General features: G+C 34.2%; 1 pseudogene; it reads left to right on the forward strand.

Annotated features, from left to right (window-relative positions):
* Nucleotides 1–9609: 9609 nt before the first annotated feature.
* Nucleotides 9610–10800, forward strand: LOC149189769 (serine carboxypeptidase-like 50; annotated as a pseudogene).
* Nucleotides 10801–11318: the final 518 nt, after the last annotated feature.

Here is an 11318-nt window from a genome sequence, read left to right on the forward strand (position 1 = left end):
CGATGTGGAGTAGCAGGAACTGACTGATTAGGTAGAGACAGATACGGATGGAGCAGCAGAGAGAGCGACAGTGTAGGGAATCTAGGACAACACATAGCTAGCAGGCTGCAGCAATGCGGGATGCATAAGTGTTTTGCACAGTGCTAGGTGGCACAGAGAGGTGTGCTACGGTGCGAGATGCATGGAGATGTTGCAGTAGCGCAGATGTCAGAGAGGGAGAACTTGTCAGCAGCAAGTAGAGCTTCAACATCAGAGTATGTTCCTAGCCCAACAGAGTGGTCAGTTGGGAGTGTTTTTTGTTCCAAGTGTTGTTGGAGCAAGTGGACCGGGCAAATGAGTTGCATGCAAAACATTCCAAAGTTGCAGGATAGGGGTTTCATATAGTCCATATCTTTTTGAGAGGGAGTGTTGAAAATGCAACAAGATGATGGAGCTTAGTGAAAAGAAGTCGCCTTCACTATGTGAGCCCACGGGCTATTTTTGGCGCAAAGTCTATTTTTATACTATGTCTATTTTTAGACATATGGATCATGGTCTATGAGTTGCAGGATGCTATTTGTGGATGATTGGTCATGTTGGTAAAAATAGATGGACTTCTATTTTTAGACATATGGGCGGAGTCTATTTTTAGACTACCAGGCTAAAAATAGAACAGTCAAATATTATTAGCTCTTAATAATATTTAGACTATAAACATTATCTTATCCTCTTGCAGCACTTCAGTTCGAGCTACGGATGTGGCACATGCAACTGCCAGGAGGAAATACGCTTTTCTTATGGGTTAGTTGAGCTATTGCATGATGGACTTCAGTTAGAACTCAAGTGATTGAGTTTGGTGGAGTTGATTGAGGAGTTGATGGAGTTGTGTTCAGTTTGACTTAGTTGAACTAGTTGTATTTAGTCTAACTGCCAAATACACTAGTGATGAGTGGTGTGAATTAATTATTAATTAATTCACTAATTATTAACTCATAAATCAACTAAAGAATACATCAGTTAACTCAGTGCATGGACAGTTCAGTGGAGACAGGTGTTAGAGGTGGAGACTACTATCAGTTGTGACTATAGTTGTGCATGAGATTTTCACAATCATTGATTGAGATTGCTAATGAGGATTGCGCAGTACAAGCCAAGGAAAACGAGCTTGGATCATTCCTATTCTCACATTGGATTGCGCAATAGAGGCAGGCAAACAGCGGAGGAGATTTGAACCTGTGACTTGATTCAGATCTGAGCTAGTTTGTGTGTAGCAAGGGGAGATAGTACTGAGTACTTGTGAGGAGTATTGTACTATGTATTGTTACATGTTCTCTATCATTATAATATACAGATAGTTGGGGGTTTTCAGCTGTATGCTTTCCCCATTACATACTGTGTTGATATGTGTGATTGATGTTTCAATGTGCGCATGTGATTGTTTCTTAATTCCGCAAATTGATGATCAATAGTAGAGGAGGTTATGTATTATGCATGCATTCCGCAAATTGTGTATAATCAGGATAATCTCTGTGAATAAGTGTTATATTGTTCAAAATTTTTACACCAAGTAGTAAATTTGGCACACGGTTCATGGCATCAATGTAAAATGAAGAGGGATGAATTCCCAATTAAAGGAGGTAGCTGGTATAATTCCAAACCTGGTGTCTTCCGCCATAATCCTGTAGCAGCTCTTCCACTCAAAAGCCGAGTTCTTATTTGTCCTCGAGGTGGGCTGAGTCACTAAAGAAGGGAAGGTTGGTAATATGCATTAAATCCCAAAGGCCTAGTAGTTATAAAGGCATTGATTTCAAAGGTTAAAGGTTGAGAATTCCCTCTTTCAATAGGTAATAGTGCCCAATTTATGTATCCTTATTCGTTGTCCAGGTTTAAAAAAAATTTCCAAATCTTGTAGCAGCTTGCCTACTCAAAAAGTAAAGTTAATTTCAAAAGCTCCTACAATCATCAAGTTTAAGTTCTTATCAGATGGAGCATGTTCCAGGAGTGCCCTTCCCAATGGCATTGTAAAATTTGGGAAATTTGCTCTTAAACAAGATCAGACTTTGCCTTATTAAAGAATGATTTTTCAGAGAACAAGTTATGTTTATTGTTGATCCACCTCTACTATAAAAGATTGATTTTAATGGCTAAAGATCCATATTTAAAGGCTGATATTCCATTTATATACTATTGTAATGCTACTAGTTTCCATTGTTTCAACCTTCACTACATTTATTGGTTTCTAGTTAATCGTATGGTTGTTTATGCTCAAAAATTTTCATCATGCAGTGAAACTCTATTTTTGAGTCTATAAATAAGTTGTCTAGTTATTTGAAGCATTTTCCCATTGTTGCAATGACCCCTGTCCATGTCACTTGAGAGAAAATATGAAACCAACATTTACATTAGTTGTCCTTCAACTGTTTGATAAAAGATGTCACTTAGGACTCATTGAAACTGAATTAAAAACTCAAAAATTTTAAGAGCAAATTGGGTATATTTTAGTTGGCAATATTACACATAAATCTTGCCTTAAAAATACAAAATCAAAATCAAAGTAAGAAATGAAAATGACTTTAAATAATATTAAATCAAAATATGCGATAAAAATGATTGGGTAGAAATCAAAATGAATTTAAATAATAAATATTAAATCAAAATATGAGATGAAAATAATTAGGTAGAATTTTTACACTTAATGTCCACAAATCAAAATATGAAAAGAAATAAATTATTTTAAATAAATTTCTATAATTGGTATTCCTAATTTATTAATATTATTTCTAAGCTTAAATAAACATTATAAAAAAAGCAAAAGTTCTCATATATTTCATTAAAGAAAATAAATAATTATTAATAAAAAATATTTCATAAAAATAAATTACTATTATTATTAATAATTTAATAAACATTCTTTGACCGTACTTTTAAACACTATTGATTTAAAAACACTTTAAATCATATTGCTCCCTGAAAACTATTTATCATATTGTGTATACACAATATTTGGATTCTTAAGTGTGTGAATCATTAAGATTCCAACCCAGACTTGTTTGACTGAACCAAAACGGCAAGAACAAAATTAGAAGGTCGGTATTTTTGAGGACTTCCTACGACACCTAATTTTCCTCATTTAAATAAAGATGGCCAGTCAACAAAGCAGGGGCAGGGTTGATGGGCATTATCCCATTCATGATTACATAATGACAAATATGGAATGTAAATATAATCTAAATGCAATAACAAAGTAGGGTTAATTAGCATTATCACATTCCTAATTACATAATAGGAAGTGTTTTAGTAAGTCTGAATACAATTCGCAAGGGTAGGATCGTACAATTTGTCCCTTTTAACGATGTATATCCCCAAAGGTTCACAAATGAAAGCAAGTAGAAACCAAATTTATTATGCTAGGGTAAAAAAAACATCCACAGTGGCACGAGGTTGCAAATAAACATAAACATGGGCCAGAGGCAGGAATATTTTGTGGAAAAGGTTTTCAAAAATAATATACACAATGATTGTCTATATAATCATCTAAAACATTTCTTTTTCAGGATAACTTAATTATCCAATTCATTGAGTGAAATTCGAAGTTGATTTTTAAATAATATTTTTCATGAAAAATTTAATAAAAAATTAATAATAATTAAATAAATAACTAAATTTATAACTATATATAAACATATCAAATAAAATAATTATATATAAACTATTTAATATTAAATAAAATAACAATATATAATCTAACATAATCTTAATTTAAAATAAGTTTAATGAAAGACTAGCCACTAATAAATATAGAATAATCATGAATTAGTTTAATATGGAAAACTAACAATATATAAAATCAACGTATTTGATAAAATAACGGTATATAATTTAAAATAAGTTCAACAAAGAATTAATAATTGATATAAAATAATCGTGTAATAAAATAACCATATAATCCAAGAGTTCGCTAATTTTTATAAGATATTTTTTTAATAAAGATAATGAAAGAACCTAATGCAGTTTCTCTTCTTGGTCTAGCCTGGTGTGATTCCATCTCCACAAAGTATCTCTCAGCGATAACTACAAACAAAAATTGAAAATAATTAAGCTCTATTTCCATTGTGGTTATATATGAATAATATAACCAACCCCAATAAACAAATCACCTACCTATGAAATTAGGTGCTCTTCATTTGAAAAAAAAACACCCATTATCTCATATGCTTTCTCAATGGTGAGTCTCTTTTTAACCTGTTGAAAATAAGAATTTCAAATCATTATCTAGGTCAATACCAATAACAAAAAACTGACAAAGAAATGATATTCAAACTAGCTTTACCTAGAATTACCATTGGATTGGAAACACTGATTGAGACTGGTGACATTTTTCATGGATTCTTCTTCTCCCGCATGTCATCCATCTCTTTAATAACTGCAAAGAAGACTTTGGAAATGAATATTCAAACTACCTTTACTAGAATTACCACCGTATTGGAAATACTGATTGAGACTGGTCACATTTTTCATGGTTTCTCCTTCTCCCGCATGTCATCCATCTCCTTAATAACTGCAAACAAGACTTTGGAAAGAAATTAAGCTCTTTTCTGTTATTCTGATTATATAAAAATGACTTTAGAAAAGCAAATAAATAAACTAAGAGGCAGATCATAGGTCGAAATATCCATGATTTCATATTCTTCCTCGATGGCAAGTTCTTTTTTGACCTATTGCAAATTAAAATTCATTTCAAATCATTAACCAACAACGGTCAAAGAAATGTAATCCAAACGAGCTAGAAATCCCTGATTCAGTCTGCATGCATTCTCCGTTGTCTCTCCTCCTCCAGCGGGTCATCCTTTTCCACATTAAATAAGAACAAAGATTGAAAAAGAATCAGGCTCTGTTTCCATTGTAATTATATATAAAGTGACTTCAGCAACTTAAACTAATGAACCAACCTACCTATACAAAAAAATCAGATGGTTCATAGTTTTTTTCCCTCAATGGCTAACCCGAACACGAACCCTCCTTTCTCCTCGTTGCAAATCAAAATTAAATGCAATGAAATGAAATGAATCACCCTAACCAAGAATTGAAATTAAATGAAATGCAAATTTCACACTGAATTGAAATTCCCTAACATGAAATCTGAAATTGAAGTAATAGTAAAATCCTCGCAGAACATTCTAGTCAACTATAAAATAATAAAATAAATCAAGTTCATCTGGACCATAAAACGACTTTTACGATTCTATGTATACCAAGTAATCCATGGGCAAAATTCCCTATCAGACTCCACTCCACTCGGTTTCCCCTTACCATTTAAAATAATAAAATAAATCAAGTTCATCTGGACCATGAAACGACTTTTACGATTCTATGCATACCAAGTAATCCATGGGCAAAATTCCCTATCAGACTCCACTCCACTCGGTTTCCCCTTACCATTTATTTTCGCTCTGTTGTATACCCTGTTTCAAATCAAAAAACTATGGGAAAAGTATCGAACTTACTAGGTACTCCATAGGGAAAAATCCCCTATGACACTCCACTTCGTTGGAATTGGCCGTGTACCCATCTATTTGGGCTCTGCTATATATCCTACTACAAATTAAAATATTATGAAAAAAAACTTGGAACAACTCAAACACAGAGTAAAAAATACACACATAAAATCACACCTATCTCTTGAAATCAGATTTTTATATAATTATTTTACATAGTATCCACTAGATTTGTATATAATTATTTTTATCCACCAGGCCGTCAAAATTTAAACCTATTTTGAACAGGGTTAGTGGTTATCCTCGCACAAAGTATTAAAAAGTGAAGACCAACGCTGTACGAATCACCATTCACTCACATTGCACTTACCTGCACCAATTTCACACACAAAATGAGAAATAAAAGCCCTCTCTCCTTGTTACTGCACCAATTTCACCCAAAACGATAAATAAAAGCCCTCTCTCTTGGCCACGACGATGTCATATCATGCCCTCTCCTCCGTAATTAGCTTTCCTGACAAAATATGTGTGTATCAGAAAAGACCTCTGAAACGCCAAAATGAAGTATTCTTCCTCCATGCTCCTGCAAGCCATTTAGGAGACAGAAACACGGCCTGTAAATCACAGCTCAAGTAAACCGACACAAACCCTATCTCTGCAGTATCTCCTGTCATCTTCTTCCTTAACGTGGAACCACATTTTTACGTGTTTCAAATCGTTAGCAAATCAAAATCAATAACCAAAGCAAATGCCAAATAAATTACGAGATTCAATACTACAATAGAACAATTAAGAGACAGAAAGAGTTATAATAACATGTGACTTTCGGTTTGTTGGTATCGTTTTTTCAGTAATCCCATAAACTATAACCATTCTCGTTAAAATTTATTTCATTCATTTATTCATTCACCATCCAAAGTCGTTATCAACCGGGTTTCAACCATTCTGTACAATTTATTAATAAAAAGTATTTGGAATATATACACAATTAAAAAATACACGCCCTTACCGGTTCCTCCCCACCAATAAGTAAATTCACAGAAATCCAAATTCATGGCACGTCTCCGAACAAAATTAAAACAATACAAACAGACCGACCGGTTTAGCTGTGTACCTAAACCAAGAATGAAACAGAGATATACACATTGCACGTACCCAACCGATTCGATTTAAGGTTAAGAATAATAAAGGGATTAGCATACTCTTCATCCTTAATTCTTCATCTCATCTTCCTAAATAAACTGCAATCCAAACCATTTATGAGACGGACTAGGCGGCTCTCACAGATATGGAAACAGACCAAAAGCAAACCGGAGTACCGGAGCTTTTCAGTTACCTGTTGCACATCAGAGTTCATATCAAACCATTGACCAAATGACTATCTCTATCTCTCTGGTTAAAAAAAATATTCGATGCATAGCAATTTCTATGCATGGCAACTTCATAGATATCCAATATATATAACAATAACAAACCTGCTGCCAACTTCATAGATATCCATGATGATGGGTATTATCTCTACCCATATATATTTTTCCTTACATCCCGCAACCAAGGGACAAACAATGCAAACTGAAAGGGAAAAAAATGAAAAAGGAAAGGCAAATCAACAAAAGAAACACCAATTACAATCCAAACAAATGAACAAAGCAATAAAGAAAATGGACTGTAACAAACACCATGCATGGCCATGCAGTGAAACAACCAAGTCTGGACTAAAGAGTAACCAAATCAATGCAATTCAGAGAAAGAAGAAAATAAGAGGAGCAGGGTGGCTGTGCAAAAATCTCTGTGCAATTCAAAGTAAGGAAAAATATAAGAGCAGGTTGGCTGCCCAAATATGTCTCTGCAATTCAGAGCAAAGAAGAAGATGAGAGTAGGTTGGCTGCCCAAAAATATCTTATATACTTTTCCTTTCAAACGGCCACAAAGCTTTGAGTGATAAAAAAGCAAGCTCTTATCTGATAAAAAAAAGCTTCAACTGATAAGAAAAGTTCTTATCTGATAACTTGTTGGGAAGGACAACGGGCATTCCATCCGCACCACTTCCAAACAAAATTTTGAACTTGCAACGTTACAGGGAAGCGGCTTGTAAGTTGAACTTTAAATTTTAAATAAAAACATTTAGATTTTTTAAATAATTTCTAAAATTATATCATTTCAAATTGTTAGATATTATGGTCCTAAATTGCTAGATCTTATGGTCGCGGTTAAAAATAACTTCTATATAGTTTGATCAATCGGGAATTTCACCCGCGTATTAAGTGTGGAGGAGGATGCTTTCACGTCGGAAACTTACTTTTCGATTTTTAAGTTATTTTATTTTTATAAATTTATATTTTTCAAATTATAAACGATTAGATCGATATTACAATTTGAAATGTGTTTTCAACTTTTATAATGTTATTTTAAATTTAAATAATAGCATAAAATGTTAATATATAAAGTATGTGACAAAATTATTTGTTAATAAAAATCACAAGTAAATGTCAAAAGAATGTCTATGAAGTTTTTACATGTTTAAAAGGATAAAAGTAAAAGATGAAGTTAGATTGTAATTAGTAACATGAAGTATTAATTATAATTATGAATTATGAATTTAATTTTATTGTAGTAATAAATTTTATTTCAAATTTTGTATAATAATAAATTTTCTATATGAAATGTAATTTTTCAAAAATAGATAGAAATTTAATTTCAAATTTTGTATCATGTTTAAATAAAATATGAAATATATCTTTTCAAATTTATTTTGGTTTTTCTTATTATTATATAATGATGAGAATTTGTGGAATATTTTGTAAGATTTGTGAGATGTGAGATGTTTCAAGTGAACACTTCACTCATTTTCAAAGATAGAAAGTTTTCAATCCGATGATAAAAAAAGTACTAAACCATATAAAAATAAATAAAAAAGGAAAATGACCATTAAAAAAAGTTATTTTTCTTTAATTTAAAATATTATAATAAAATATGAAATGTACTTTTTTTTTATATATTAATTTGGTTTTTTAAAAAGTTATAGGGAATAATTCATAATCCTTAAATATATATAGATTAACAACATCTTTATTTTAGGGTAAATGAAATGGAAGATTATTTTGTCTTTATCAAAATAAAATTTGTGTAAGAATTTAACCATTAATTACGTCGAAGGTGTTTTTAGGGTAAATGAAATGGAAGATTATTTTGTCTTTATCAAAATAAAATTTGTGTAAGAATTTAACCATTAATTACGTCGAAGGTGTTTTTATTGTGAGGTTCCTCTTACTAACACTGTAGAGATTCGTAGGTAGGCACTGTAGAGATTTCGATGAAGTCACCGTTTAATGTCGTCCAATCCCAGACCTCTATTTTCATCCTTTGACACGTGTAGAGATTTAGATGACGTCACCGTTTAATGTCGTCAGCCAATTCCAGAGCTCTATTTTCATCCTTTGACACGTGGTAAGGTGTAGAGATTTTGATGAAGTCACCGTTTAATGTCGTCAGCCAATCCCAGAGCTCTATTTTGACACGTGGTAAGGTGTAGAGATTTCGATGAAGTCACCGTTTAATGTCGTCAGCCAATCCCAGAGCTCTATTTTCATCCTTTGACACGTGGTAAGGTCTTTCACGTTTACTTGTCGCTTCATGTTTACTTGGCGAGTAACGAGTGGTTTCCATGGTTAGTCATCTCCATTGTTCGTCTCGTGGACCACTCGCGGCTCAGCTGTGCATGCCATGAATTTCGCTGCGTGAGTTCATGTAACCTAAATTCATCTTCGAAAACCCTGCAATATTCTTTGGCGGTTGTAGGCACGAGCTCCTCAAGTTAGCGAAGATATCGTCAATGGAGCCAATATGCTCCGTGTTGATTTTGCCTTTGATTGTGGCAACGAAGCCCTCCCCAGAGATTATGCAAGAGTGGGAGTTCTCCATCTAGAACCGATATGGTTGCATCTTGTCGCACCAACTCTATGTTTTTAATCCCCGTCCAACCCAATGTCCTGACCCGTCGTTCCATAATTATAATCCTTGGAATAATTCAACACGCAGACAAGCAATCTTTAGTTGATTCTGCCATTAGTCGAAATTGCTAAATCTAGAGACCATGTGATGAGTTGTGATTAGTAACTGCAGAATTGTGTAAACAATGAATACCAACTTTACTGAAGAGGCTCGTGCCCATAGTAGCTCTTCCCACTCTCACACAACCACATGTGGAAATTCCATTGCAGTTGCAGTAGCAGCTGTGGTGTTTGTGCAATTCATAACAATAATATGTTGGAATGTGGTGGTGGTGGGCATGGACGTTGAAGCGTTTCCCAAGGAGACAATGCCGACGAAATATGGATATCTGAATATAGAAGGGAAGAGTGGCGCTCGGATGTTCTATGCATACTACAAGACCGTCTCCCCTTAAAAACAACTCTCTGATGCTTTGATTCTTCTATGGATGCAAGGAAGTCCCAACTGCTCTGGTATAATTGGAAATTTGTATGAATTAGACCCCTAAAGAATCAACAACAACCTAGATCTTCATTTGCATCAGAATCTTGCGCCTTGGAATCATGTGTTTGGCCTATTTCTTGGGCAATCCTATTGGAAGCGGCTTCAGCGTTGCCCGCTCTGAGGAACACATTCCTACCGCCCAGGACGAGGTTCCAAGGACTTGTATGTTGCCCTACAAGCATTCTTCACCTAAATCCCCTATTTCACAAGCGCCCATTTTATGTAATGGGTGAGAGCTATGCGAGAAAGTATGTTCCTTTCGTGAGCTTGAACATGCTTAATATGCTAGACAATAATGGGGCATTGCCATTGCGACTGGATGGACTAGCCATCAACAATGGATTGACCCACCTCGTACTGTAGGTGCAATCGCATGCCTCTATTGCATAGTTGTGGGGATCATTGACTCTCAATAAAAGCTCCACCTCGAATCTCTGCAGTAGAAGGAAGCGAACCTCACCCGCCAACAGAAATGGCAAGATGCCTACATAGTTATAATCATGTCCTCAATCGCCTGGAGAACGTTACAGGCCTGACCACTCTGTACGACATGAGGAATTCTCTTCCCTATCACACCTCAGAGAATGGAACCGATTACCTCTCCCTGTTCCTCAAGCAGCATGTTGTCAAAGAAGCTTTGAAGGTGGATGGCCATATCAAATGGGAGAACTACAGCCCGATGATGAGCAAGAGAATGGGCGAGGACATGATGAAGAGCAGTAAGTGGATGGTGGAAGCACTGGTAGAATGGAGGCCAATCGTTTTGTATAAGGTCCAATTCAACCTCTAGGATGGCGTTGTTCAAAGAAACCATGGTTGGTTTCAGGGATAATTAACTAAACTGTGCTTTTACCAGATGAAATTTCCTTCTGCATAGCTTTCAAACAACGAATACCATGGCGGCCACCTGGGTTTACATCCAACCTGCATGGCACTACTTGGCAGCAACAGGACTCAGAGGAGAGCATGGCAAGAAATAGGTGGTTGTGGCATGGTTTTCTGAAACAATGTGTAATCTTTGCCTACCATATGCATGGAAATTGAATCAAAGTGTATCTTTGCCTACCAAATGTGTGACAACCATGGCTCACTCTATAGTATATAAAAAGTTCACTCTATAGTATATAAAAAGTTTCCATTATCATAGTTTAATGAATCATTTAGATTTGTTTTATATCTAAAATTAATTCACTTTTATTTTTAATTTAAAAAATAAATTGTTTTTTCACATTTTTTATATCTATAAATAAGATATATATATTTTTTAAATGTTATATATAAATTTATTGATTACAAAGTTAATCAACTATCTAATAATAGTATTAATGATTAATTGAAATGACCTTAATA

Source organism: Pinus tabuliformis, chromosome 3_1, assembly GCF_031772625.1.
Source record: "Pinus tabuliformis cultivar Carrire ecotype Pingquan chromosome 3_1, CPIR1, whole genome shotgun sequence".
Taxonomy (NCBI): domain Eukaryota; kingdom Viridiplantae; phylum Streptophyta; class Pinopsida; order Pinales; family Pinaceae; genus Pinus; species Pinus tabuliformis.